This window comes from Miscanthus floridulus, chromosome 2 (assembly GCF_019320115.1).
Source record: "Miscanthus floridulus cultivar M001 chromosome 2, ASM1932011v1, whole genome shotgun sequence".
NCBI lineage: Eukaryota > Viridiplantae > Streptophyta > Magnoliopsida > Poales > Poaceae > Miscanthus > Miscanthus floridulus.
The window spans coordinates 103,968,212-103,981,446 of NC_089581.1; positions in this window are offsets into that span (position 1 = coordinate 103,968,212).

Sequence of the window (13,235 nt, forward strand, 5' to 3'; positions counted from 1 at the left end):
CACTACACATAGTAACAATGCCATGTTTAACATGATGTGGAATACGAAACATGAGGCTTGATGATGGATGCAAAATTTAACAATTCAAATATAACTTTCCTTTGCGGTACAGTTGCAAGCCAACAAAACCAACTAACACTAACATATAGGGTTACAACAAGTTAACTTATTAATGACCTAGGGCTTATGACATAGGTGACTTGATCAAACTAATCTAGAAACCCTACTGGTCATAAAACATGACCAAAACAAGATCAAACCCTAACCTAACACTTAGGGTTTGCTTTTATTAAATTTTGAATTAATTTGGAAAATAAGCTCAAAATGAACTTGTTCCAAATGACCTTAAAATTTTATGCAAGCTTCCTCATGACAAATTAGTATATCAAAATAAATTTCATAATTTTTGGAGTTATACAGTGGCCTTCAAAAATTATGGAAATTGCATTTATCAATTAATTGACTGAATTTTTGAACATTAAAAATTTATTTGAATTTCAAGTTTCATATTTTTAAACCATAATAGAATATGTACATAAGCTACACACAAAGTTTTAGAATTTTTGGAGCTATAATTATTTTCCTATGAATTTCCAAAGTTGCTGCACTATTTAAAATTCAAAAAATAAGAAATCTCTCTATTCTCTCTTTCTCTCTCACTAACGACCCGGCCCCACATGTCAGTGACCCAAACAGAGTGCACGGTGGTGCTGCCGACTCCAGTCCGCCAAAACGCGCCGACGGCGAGACTCCGACGAGGTGGACAGCACCATCATGATCAACATCACCCCGCGAAGAAGATCGCTGGCCATGTAGCTTAAGCGATGAACACTGTTCATAGTAATTATAGAATTGCCATTCGTTTTTAAATTCAAATTACTCCCAAATTTGTATAACAACTCAAAAATTTCCAAAAATAAAAGTTGCTCAAAATTCCAAGTTCTACAACTTTCCTTTTATAACCAACCCCTAATTCGGTCTATATTTTGAAATGAACTTTTGAATTCAAATAGGGAACATTTAAGGAATTACGCCTTTCAAATTACTTCAAATTTTTCATAACAACTTTGAAAACTCCAAAAACAAACTTTGTATAACTTGACAAGATCTACACTTTTGCTTTTGAGCTCAACCCCAAAATATGCTTGGATTTTGAAATGAATTTTCAGGGTAGGATTTAAATGCTGAAAATCAGGGTTTTCTCGAAAATTCAAATCCAAACTAAATTTTGAACTTGATTCAAACAATTCAATTCAACACTCATAACATAAATGTAAACTTGTTTTAGTGAATGCATATCGAAGTTTGCAATATGACCAATGCCTTGCAATGCATATGATGACATGTCCTGTTTTTAGTATTTAAACACCCGAGGTGTTACAATCCTTCCCCCTTAAAAGAAATCTCGTCCCAAGATTCAAAGCCATAGGGTAAGTAATGGAAAAGGAAATGTGTTATGAGAACACATACAAAATCTATCCATAAAACAGCTGAGGTCCCTTTACAAAACACAACTTGTAACAACCGAGCTCAACTAACATAACTCTATATTGACGCAAGAAACTCTGGAAATTTTTCTAGCAAGTAATCTTCGGATTCCCAAGTAGCTTCTTCTTCTGAATGTTGATTCCATTGTATCTTGTAGAACTTGATGGTCCTCCTTCGAGTAACACGATCTTTCTGATCCAAAACTCGAATAGGATATTCGGAATAAGTCAAATCTGGTTCAAGTTCCACTCCTTCAACCTCAACATTCTGCTCAGGCACTCGGAGTCACTTCTTCAATTGAGAAACATGGAACACATCATGTATAGCTGCGAGATGTTCTAGTAATCTCAAGCGATATGCCACTTTTCCATACCTCTCCAAAATTTGAAATGGTCCAATATATTGAGGTGCCAACTTGCCTTTAACACCAAAATAGGTAACTCCCTTCATTGGTGATACTTTTAGATATACAAAATCTCCTTTATTAAACACCAATGGTATACGTCGTCTATCCACATAACTCTTTTATCGGGATTGAGCTATCTTCAAATTACTTTGTATTTGCTTAACCTTGTCTTATGTTTCTTTCACAAGGTCAACCCCAAAGAACCTTCTTTCTCTAGGCTCAGACCATCTCAATAATGTTCTGCATCTACGACCATAGAGTACTTCAAATGGAGCCATTCTAATGCTTTCCTGATAACTATTGTTGTATGAGAACTCGGCCAAAGGTAAGCATTCATCCCACTTAGTGGAATAGTTAAGGACACAACACCTTAATATATCTTCAAGTACTTGATTGACTCTTTCAGTTTGTCCATCAGTCTGTGGATGATAAGCTGTACTATACAGTAGTTTGGTACCCAATGAAGAATGCAACTATTTCCAAAAGTTGGAGACAAACTGTGTACCCCTATCGGACACAATAGTCTTGGGTACTCCATGGAGACTCACAATTCGCTCTAAATACATCTTGGCATATCGTAAAGTGGGATATGTATTCTAGACTGGAAGAAAATGTGCTGACTTGGTTAGTCGATCTACAATAACCCATATTGAGTCAAATGCCTTTGATGTCTTGGGTAGACCAACAATAAAGTCCATACTTATGTCCTCCCACTTCCAAGATGGAATAGGTAATGGTTGTAATTCACCAGCAGACCTCAAATGTATAGCTTTCACCTTTTGACAAGTATCACACTTTGCTATGTATCTAGCAATCTCTATTTTCATTTTAGTCCACCAAAATCTTTGTTTCAAGTCATGGTACATCTTGTTACTTCCCGGATGGATAGATAACCTAGTAGCATGTGCCTCCTCCAGAATTGACTGCCGCAACTCAGGAACCTTTGGTACCACCAGGCGATCCTTGAACCATAACACACCTTCATCATCTATGCTGAAGCATTTTGCTTTTCCATTCCTGACCCTTTCTTTGATATGGGCTATACCCTAGTTTTCTTTTTGAGCAACAATAACTTGATCTCGAATAGTGGCTTCAACAATTATGTTGGTCAAACTACCTTGTTGAATTACTTCTATATTCAACTTCTCCATTTCTTGACATAAAGTCAAACCCAGTGTTCTCACTGCCAGACAATTGCAATAACTTTTGCGACTGAGGGCATCTGCAACCACATTTGCTTTACCGGGGTGATAATGTACTTCTAAGTCATAATCTTTAATCAGTTCTAACCATCTTCTTTGTCGCATGTTCAACTCTGACTGAGTAAAGATATACTTTAAGCTCTTGTGGTCTATATAAATATGGCACATATTACCAAGTAGGTAATGCCGCCAAATCTTCAGAGCATGAACCATAGCTGCTAACTCCAGATCATGAGTCGGATAGTGTTCTTCATGTTGTTTAAGTTGCCTGGATGCATAGGCAATGACTTGGCCTTCTTACATCAACACATATCCAACACCAATACCTGAAGCATCACAATAAACATCAAACGGCTTCTCGATATCAGGTTGGGCTAATACTGGTGCAGTAGTCAACAGTCTCTTCAAAGTCTGGAAAGCCTCTTCACAATCAGATGACCAGACAAACTTGACTTGGTTCTTCAACAATTCAGTTATGGACTTTGATACTTTAGAGAAATCTAGAATAAACCGACGGTAATACCCCGCCAATCCTAGAAAACTCCGAACTTGATGAACTATGGTTGGCGGTTTCCAATCAAGCACATCCTTTACTTTGCTTGGATCAACTGCAACGCCCTTAGCTAACAAGATATGTCCAAGAAGTTGTACTTCCTTAAGCCAAAAATCACACTTGCTAAACTTGGCATATAGTTGATGTTCTCTCAAGCGGGTCAGAACAATTCTGAGATGTTCCGCATGTTCTTCCTTATTCTTGGAATATACTAGAATGTCATCAATAAACACCACTACAAACTTGTCTAGCTTAGGCATGAATACTGAATTCATCAGATACATGAAATGAGCTGGAGCATTTGTCAAACCAAAAGACATTATCAAATATTCATATAATCCATATCTTGTAGTAAATGCCGTTTTGGGAATATCTTCAGGCTTTATCTTGATTTGGTGATATCCTGACCTCAAATCTATCTTGGAGAAAACTTTGGCTCCAGCCAATTGATCAAAAAGCAAATCTATCCGAGGTAAGGGATACTTATTCTTGATGGTCACTTCATTCAATAGACGATAGTCGACACATAACCTTAGTGTCTCATCTTTCTTTTTCACAAAAATTACCGAACATCCCCAAGGTGATGAACTAGGTTGGATAAACCCCTTCTCAATCAATTCTTGCAACTGAGTTTTCAACTCGACCAATTCCTTAGGTGGCATCCTATAAGCTCTCCGAGAAATCAGAGCTATTCTAGGTTGCAATTCTATGTTAAACTGGACATCTCTATCATGTGGTAGACCGGGTAAATCCTCAGGAAACACATCAGGAAATCCACACACTACCGGGATATCTCTAATCTCTTTGACGGCAATTGCACAAACTTTGCCCACTGATCTTCTTAAGGTTGGAAGTTGGATGAGAAGTTGAGAATTACTATCTGGCAAACTCACACTTATAGTCCTATTCAAAGCATTTATAATAGCCTTATGCTGATACATCCAATTCATTCCCAAGATTACATCTATATCCTGATCCTTAAGGATAATCATGGTAGTGGGAAAAATATGCCCACCTAGGTTTACGGGTACTTGGTATACCATTTCCTTAGTACACAGACGTCCCCCGGGCGACTGTATAAAGAAACTTTCCTTTGTTGCCCCAATTGAAATTTCATGCTTTACCACAAATGTTCTATTGATGAATGAATGAGATGCACCCGAATCAAAAGGTATAACTGCAGGATGATTGGCGACAGGAAACATACCCATCATCACTGGCTCCCCTTCTGGAATTTCTCCAGCTTGAATATAGAACACCCGTCCTGTCTTCCTTTCATCTTTGCTTTTCTGAGCATTCTGATTGTTATTCTTGTTCTGTGCCTGACCCTGTTGTTGTTTGACAGGGGCCTTCTGATAATTTTGATTAGTCTACCTGGGATATGGACATTCCCTGGAGAAATGACCAGTCCTTCCACAATTATAACATGGATAATTATGACCCTAGGATGTTGGAGCATTGCCACCAGGAGCATTGGTCTGCTGTGAATTCAGGTAGGTTATAGCAGGACGGACATTTGACTATTGCCTGGCTTGGAATTGCGGTGGACGATAAGGAGGACGATTATGATTAACTGGATGATAAATCACCCTCTGCCTCTTTTGATTTCCCCAAAATATCCAGACGGCCCACCTTTTTCTTTTTGATCTCCTTATGTTGCCGATACTTTTCCTTTGAAGCAATTGCAATATTCACTGCCTCATGGTAAGTGACATTGGCACAAGTTGTTATTATAGTCTGCAATTTGGTATTCAGACCTCTCATAAACCACCTCTTCTTCTTGGCATCAGTATTGACATGTTCAGATGCATACTATGATAGGTGATTGAATCTTCCCACATACTGCATCACTGTTTGATCCCTTTGCTTCAAAGCAAGGAACTCATCCAGCTTCATAGCCATCACTCCTTCTAGAATATAGTGGGCTCTAAAGGCAGTACAGAACTCAGCCCAAGTTATTGGAATGCCAGCTGGTTGCATAGCCACTAAGTTTGCCCACCAAGCACTTGCTGCTCCTCGAAGTTGCTGGGCGGCAAACGTAGGTTTTTGATACTCCGTGCATGGAATAAGATCAAATTTCTGCTCCATAGTTCGAAGCCCATCATCAGCCTCCAATGGTTCATCTGCCTTGGTGAACACCGGTGGTCTTGTGTCTATAAAATCCACATATGTAGCCTCCTACCTGTTATGATGGCGACCATGGTTTTCTTGCATCTGATTCTAATTACTTTGAGCTATCTCATGAAGCAAACGAGAATTTTCAACCATCACATTGACAAGTGCGACTATAGCATCAGCCCGATTTGTTGGAACTAGTGGCAGATTTGGAATACCGTTCTCATCTTGTGAGGTACCAGGAATATACGAACCCCACGTACGACGCATTTGCTCATAACAAACCAAACTTTACTCATAAGTCTTTATTGAATTGCACAAAAGCTTACTCCAGACACATTACATAGAGTTTACTAGTATAAACACAAACCCGCATGTACCTAAACAAGACTACTTAACTTATCTAGAACTAACTATTATACAACTCTACTCCTTTCCTTGATTACTTCAAACTTTAGGCTCGGTATCCATTCCAGAAATATTACCGCCTTCATTATCACTTTTGTCGATCATTACTAATTCTTCAGGATCTTCTTCTTCTTCCTCTTCTGATTCACTATCATCGGCAAGGATGACACCGGGGTCCATTGCATCAGCTTGGGGTTCATGATTTGGATCTAGGAGTTTGCTTAGCCTATGAACTTCCTCATGCAGATAAGTATTATGTTCTTCTAAATCTTCTACATAGAATTCTAGCTCGTGAGTTCTAGCTCTAGCTACATTTTCTCTATGCCAGGCTTCATTTCTTCCTTCCACCATACGAACTAACATACGTTCGTAGTTCCTATGCGTGGTGGTGAGATGTCTCAATTGATCCTATAGTTCTCCTACCTGGATAGCATCCACAGCCCTATCTCTAGTAGCTTGTGCTAACTCTATAGAAATACTCTGTATCTCTGCCTGGGGATCAGGCCTAGAGCTGCTACTGCTAGCACCATCATTTCTAGGGGCAAGCTAGTGACGAGGAACTCCTTTGGGTCCAGTGGACTTACGGGGCGTCATCTTGGTACGAGCCATACTGTAGGAAGCTAATTTAATCCAAGTCAGACCACTTGATCAAAGTCTAAAGAGAAGTTAGGATGGATTACATTACTCAAACCAGACTCACTACTCAACTCTAGACTCAGAGGTGAAGGAAGTAACGAGTGAATTAATCATGATGCATGAATCGTTCTTACAAACAAAATCATCAAAGCTTATAATGCACATAGACAACATTTGTTTTTATATAGGGCATAGTAAGATTACTACTCCACCACACAAAACCTTTTTAATCAAATAAGGAATGGTGAGAAAGAAATAAGATAAGTCAGAAGCAATTTGGACCAAATTAACAAGTTAAATTTAGTCATCCCAAATCATTTTGAAGTTTTTGTAAAACAATACAACAAAAACTTTGTAACGATCGCTCTGATACCATTCTGTGGCAGAACCTCTTAAATTATAGGACCCATATGCACTTGTCACTGTCCAACGACCTTTGACAACTATGCATATGTTCCTGGTAACTTAAGAAGTATGTCGGGTGTCCTCGGGGAACCCCGAATCATCCATGATTTCCGAGCAGGATCACATTACAGAGTCATTGTAGTATTACAACATTTATTCAAATATATACATCAGAGTAAAAATAGCGGAAGTCTTACGATAACTTAGTTTACAAACCAGTGGTTTCAAACCCTACAAACTAAGTTCGATAATTAATACAAAATGTAGTAGTGGAGTGGCATTATAACATAATACAAAACACACAATAGAACTGCCCTGCCTAAGGGCCACACATTTACTTCTCATCGTCAGATCGAACAATAGTCATGCAGCATGATCCAAAACAGATCTGCTCATGAGGCTCACCTGCAACAAGGGTCAACGAACCCTGAGTACAAAAGTACTCAACAAGACTTAACTGAAATAAGACTGATAAACTCAGGAATGCAGGCTCAGGGATTCAAGGTATAGCTTTAGCAATAATCAAAGTTATTTTGTGTAAAAGCTTTTTAATAAAATTCTTTAATTCGACATTTAAAACTTCATAAAATCATATACAAAGATGACACGATCCGTATTGAGATCATGAAACTTCATATCCAACACCTTCTCAAATTTCAGTTATTAAACTACGATGATGAACAGAGAAGTGAGTCTCCATAACCAAGAAGCAACGATGATTCGAACCGATTATAAACCAGCTAGGGATTCCAGACCACACGACATATGCAGGTCCCCGACCTACATATACCAACCTACTCTCGGATCTTCTAAAACAAGAATGGGTCTGCGCCACCCGAGAATATAGTACTCCACCAATCCAGCCCATTGCCACGTGGGTACACGCTATTCCTGCCATCTCTCCACTCCCAGTGCGCGAGTAGCCATTCTCATAATAGAATCGCCAAGATAAGGTTTACTAGAGTATGTGGTTAGTACTACAAAGTCTCACCACACATAGTTCAACAACGGACGGACCTTAATTGACACAGGCGGAAAGAAGCCACTCACAAGACCTCCATGTCATGTGGCTCTTACACACCGAGTCCGCCTGGTCTAAGTTTATTACTTCACATTCTCATATCTCATGATAACATAAGTAACCAAAGATCTATTTGAAATCCGCAGGTGACAGGTAATCACCCGACTAAGCATGACTAAGCATAACTAGTCATTTTTGAATTAAAACTGGTAACAAGGTAGATATAGAAAAGCAAGGTTGCTAATGCACCAATTAGGTTTCCACTTGACTTCTAATCACTTAATGCAGTATAGAAAAGCAAAAGCGAAATCAATTTGTAAAACACAAGGTAGGGTTGTATGCATCTGGGGCTTGCCTTCGTTGATGGAAAAGTCCGGTTCCTACGATGTTCCACAAGTATTCAATCCGACCTCAACAAACGGATTAACCTCCTCCGCAACTTGATTAACTACCATGTGTTCCCCTTTGTTCACTACACGTAGTAACAATGCCATGTTTAACATGATGCGGAATACAAAACATGATGCTCGATGATGGATGCAAAATTTAACAATTCGAATACAACTTTCCTTTACGGTACAGTTGCAAGCCAACAAAACCAACTGACACTAACATCTAGGGTTACGACAAGTTAACTTATTAATGACCTAGGGCTCATGACATAGGTGACTTGATCAAACTGATCTAGAAACCCTACTGGTCACAAAACATGACCAAAACAAGATCAAACCCTAACCTAACACTTAGGGTTTGCTTTTATTAAATTTTGAATTAATTTGGAAAATAAGCTCAAAATCAACTTGTTCCAAATGACCTTAAAATTTTATGCAAGCTTCCTCATGACAAATTAGTGTATCCAAATAAATTTCATAATTTTTAGAGTTATACAGTGGCCTACAAAAATTATGGAGATTGCATTTATCAATTAATTGACTGAATTTTTTAACATTAAAAATTTATTTGAATTTCAAGTTTCATATTTTTAAACCATAATAGAACATGTACAGAAGCTACACACAAAGTTTTAGATTTTTTGGAGCTGTAATTATTTTCCTCTGAATTTCTAAAGTTGCTGCACTATTCAAAATTCAGAAAATAAGAAATCTCTCTGTTCTCTCTTTCTCTCTCACTGATGACCCGGCCCCGCATGTCAGCAACCCAAACAGAGCGCATGGCGGTGCTGCCGACTCCGGTCAGCCAAAACACGCCGACGGCGAGACTCCGGCGAGGTGGACAGCACCATCATGATCAACATCACCCTGCGAACCTATCCCGACCCTCAGAACAGTAGTAGGCACATCGGAGGAAGCTCCACGCCAGCCATGGTGGCCACGGTGGCACTGACACGGCAGCGCACGGTACAACTCCGGCTATAATGCGGTAGAGACAAAAGCGGAGAGAGCATCACGCTCAGGAGCTCACCGCGAACACGACGGCGTGCTTGGTGAAGGCGGAGATGGACTGGAGCAGCCTGGCCATGGTGAGGTAAGGTCGACGGTGGTTCGGCCGGCCGTGAGGAAGAAGAGCGTGGACAACGAGTTCCTGGCAATTTTAGGTGACCAAGGTTGGCTAGCTGTATTCACAAGGAAGAGATGAAGCTAGGATGGCCTTTACCGAGAGGGCAACAACGCTAGGTCGACGGCAAAAGCTCAATGGAGCTATGGCAACGGCGGCGGCGGTGAAAACAGAGGAAGAAGAAAAAGACGACGATGGCGTCTTGGTACTTATAACACGGCTCCGAAGCTCAAGGAAGCCACGATAGAGCCTTTCCCCGCGCCAGCGCGACGCCAAAGACGACCACGACGTGCCTGGGACGCCGAAGAAGATCGCCGGCCATGTAGCTTAGGCGGTGAACACTGTTCACAGTAATTATAGAATTGTAATTCGTTTTTAAATTCAAATTACTCCCAAATTTGTATAAAAACTCAAAAATTTCCAAAAATAAAAGTTGCTCAAAATTCCAAGTTCTACAACTTTGCTTTTATAACCAACCCCTAATTCGGTCTGCATTTTGAAATGAAATTTTGAATTCAAATAGGGAACATTTAAGGAATTACGCCTTTTCAAATTACTTCAAATTTTTCATAATAACTTTGAAAACTCCAAAAACAAACTTTGTATAACTTGACAAGCTCTACACTTTTGCTTTTGGGCTCAACCCCAAAATATGCTTAGATTTTGAAATGAGTTTTCAGGGTAGGATTTAAATGCTGAAAATCAGGGTTTTCTCGAAAATTCAAATCCAAACCAAATTTTGAACTTGATTCAAACAATTCAATTCAACACTCATAACATAAATGTAAACTTGTTTTAGTGAATGCATATCAAAGTTTGCAGTATGACCAATGCCTTGCAATGCATATGATGACATGTCCTGTTTTTAGTATTTAAACACCCGAGGTGTTACATTGGTCAGCGCCACATTTCTTGCACCGGTTTTGTTGAGGGGCTCTTTCTTGATGGACCTGTAGTAGTCGATGTGGGCCTAGAGTCACGCCTCGTGAATCATGTCACCGACGTACTTCTTACAGGCTCTATGTGTCGTTTGATCTGCCAGGGTCTCTCGACCTTCTTCGGCCTTGAAGTACCTCTGCATACAAACACGATGTATCCGTTCATTATATCAGTAAAAGACTTAACCAATTGAGGAGATGTATTGAGCTATGTTGTGAGACACTTACCCAAAAGTCCGCCAAAGCACGGTCTAGGGTCTGTCACTTTGACACCTTTTGTAAAGCTCTTGACGTCTTCTCTGAATGGATGGTCAAGAGGCAGGAATTGGCGATGTTTGTCGAACGACGAATACTTGCCACCCTTCTTCAACCATATGAACCTCATAGCTTCCTTGCATATTGGGCATGGGAACTTCCCCTGAACACACCAGGCGCACATTAACCCATACACTAGGAAGTCGTGCAGGGAGTAGTGGTACCAGACGTGCATTTTGAAGCTAGTCTTCGTAGCTCGGTCGTATGTCCACACCCCTTTGACCCAAGCATCGATCAACTCATCTATCACAGGCTCCATGAAGACACCCATATTACTCCTCGAGTGTCTAGGGATTATCAACGATAGGAACACGGTATGCCGTTGAAAGGAGACGCCGGGGGGGGGGGAGATTCAGGGGGATGACGAACACAGGCCAACATGTGTATGGTGCAGCCATCATGCCATATGGATTGAACCCATCTGTTGCCAGCGCGACACGTACATTACGAGCCTCCTCTACTTTGAGAGGATGCCATGAATTGAAGTACTTCCATGCATCAGCATCGGATGGATGTACCATCTTCTTAGGATTATACCGTATGCCGTTTTTGTGCCATGTCATCTGTTTCACAGATTCTTTGGTCATGAATAGCCGTTGGAGCCTCGGCAGGAATGGATGGTGTCGTAGGACTCTCATGGGGATCTTAAGCTGCCTCTTCTAGCCATCGCCTGAGTCTACCTCCACGTACTTGGAGGATTTACACTTCAGGTAGTACTTTGTATCCGCATGTTCTTTCCTAAATAGGACGCACCCCTTCGGACACACATGTATATTATCATACGGCATCTTAAGTGCAAGAAGGAGCTTCTCTGACTCGTACAAGTTCTTCGGCATAATGTGTGTCTTCGGTAGCATATCGCTCCACACGGCCACCATCTTGTCGAAGCCTTCTCGACTTAGGTTTAACTCGGCCTTCAACCCCATTACACGACCAATGGCATCCAGCTGAGAAACATTAGTATGATCATGAAGGGGTCACTGTGCCGAGTCCAACATCAGGTAGAAGGCATCTGCGGCAGCCTCCATCTCCTCCTTGTCACGTCCTTCAGTGAACTGAGCTTGGTGCGTGTCATCCAGCATGTCTACTACCCCAGCATCATCATCGAAAGCCTTGAGCCATTGTCTCACCACCTCCTCCCTGATACGATCGGCTTCACCATGGTGGATCCATCGGTGGTAGCCCGGAGTAAATCCAAACTTCACAATATGTTTACCCATGGTTAACCTATCTTTTCTTCTTCTGTTGTCACAACCGCTACATGGACAAACCACTAGAGAATGCCCTCTAGCACTCTCACCAAATGCATGCTGTAAGAATTCTTCGACCTTGACTATAAACAGCAAGTCATAATCGTGCTCGTCTCTCCGAAGCGTGTACATCCACTCACGGTCCTCCATCCTTTAACAGACGTATCAGCACATATGAGTCACCATCAATTACATCTACGTGGTGTCCCTACTCTCTAATAGGTGAGGATAGGTCCTAATCCCACCCGCGGATCCTTAGATGAGGTTTCATTTCCATGCTCCGCTCCTATCCGAGATGGAATTTCGGTAGCACCTCCCTGCTGTTCTCCCAATACATGTCCTGCAAGGGAGAGTGTGTATCCGGAGAACAATAGGGGGGTGATGCCGAAACACCGTCTTGGACCGGAGCGGACCATGGAAACTAACCCATCTACGCATCCACAGGCTGTCCAAAAAACATGGGCAGTCCGAAAATAGAAACGCTCGCAGATATGAAAGACCTGCATAACTCCGACCGTATCTCTTTCGGACGGGAGACGCTTAACTAGGATCAGCGACCTAAGACCATGATATGGATAGAGGGGTTATACCTAGGGTGCCGGTGAGGTCAGGCTAGCGGGGCTATGGCGAGTCAGTGCAGTGGCGCCGCGACGCGGTGCAGGCAGACCCGCAATGCTAACAAAGACAATCAGGGTCACCGAGGTCCCTCCGCCCGGGGCCTCCTCCTGCATAAAAAGGCAATACATTAGTGACAATTGAAAATTTTGGCAGAACCTCCCCTGCACGGGGAGGTTTCAAAAACCTGCAAAAAAGATCGGCATGAAGGCCAACATCTACAAACAACGGCTCGATGGCCGAAAACCACATACAACAACTATTACTACTAACAAGGGCTCGATGGCCGACATCCATTGCACGATTTAAATAGAAAGGGAAGTGCGAACCTAGTGTGCTCATCGACGGTGGGCGGAGTTGAGAGCGGG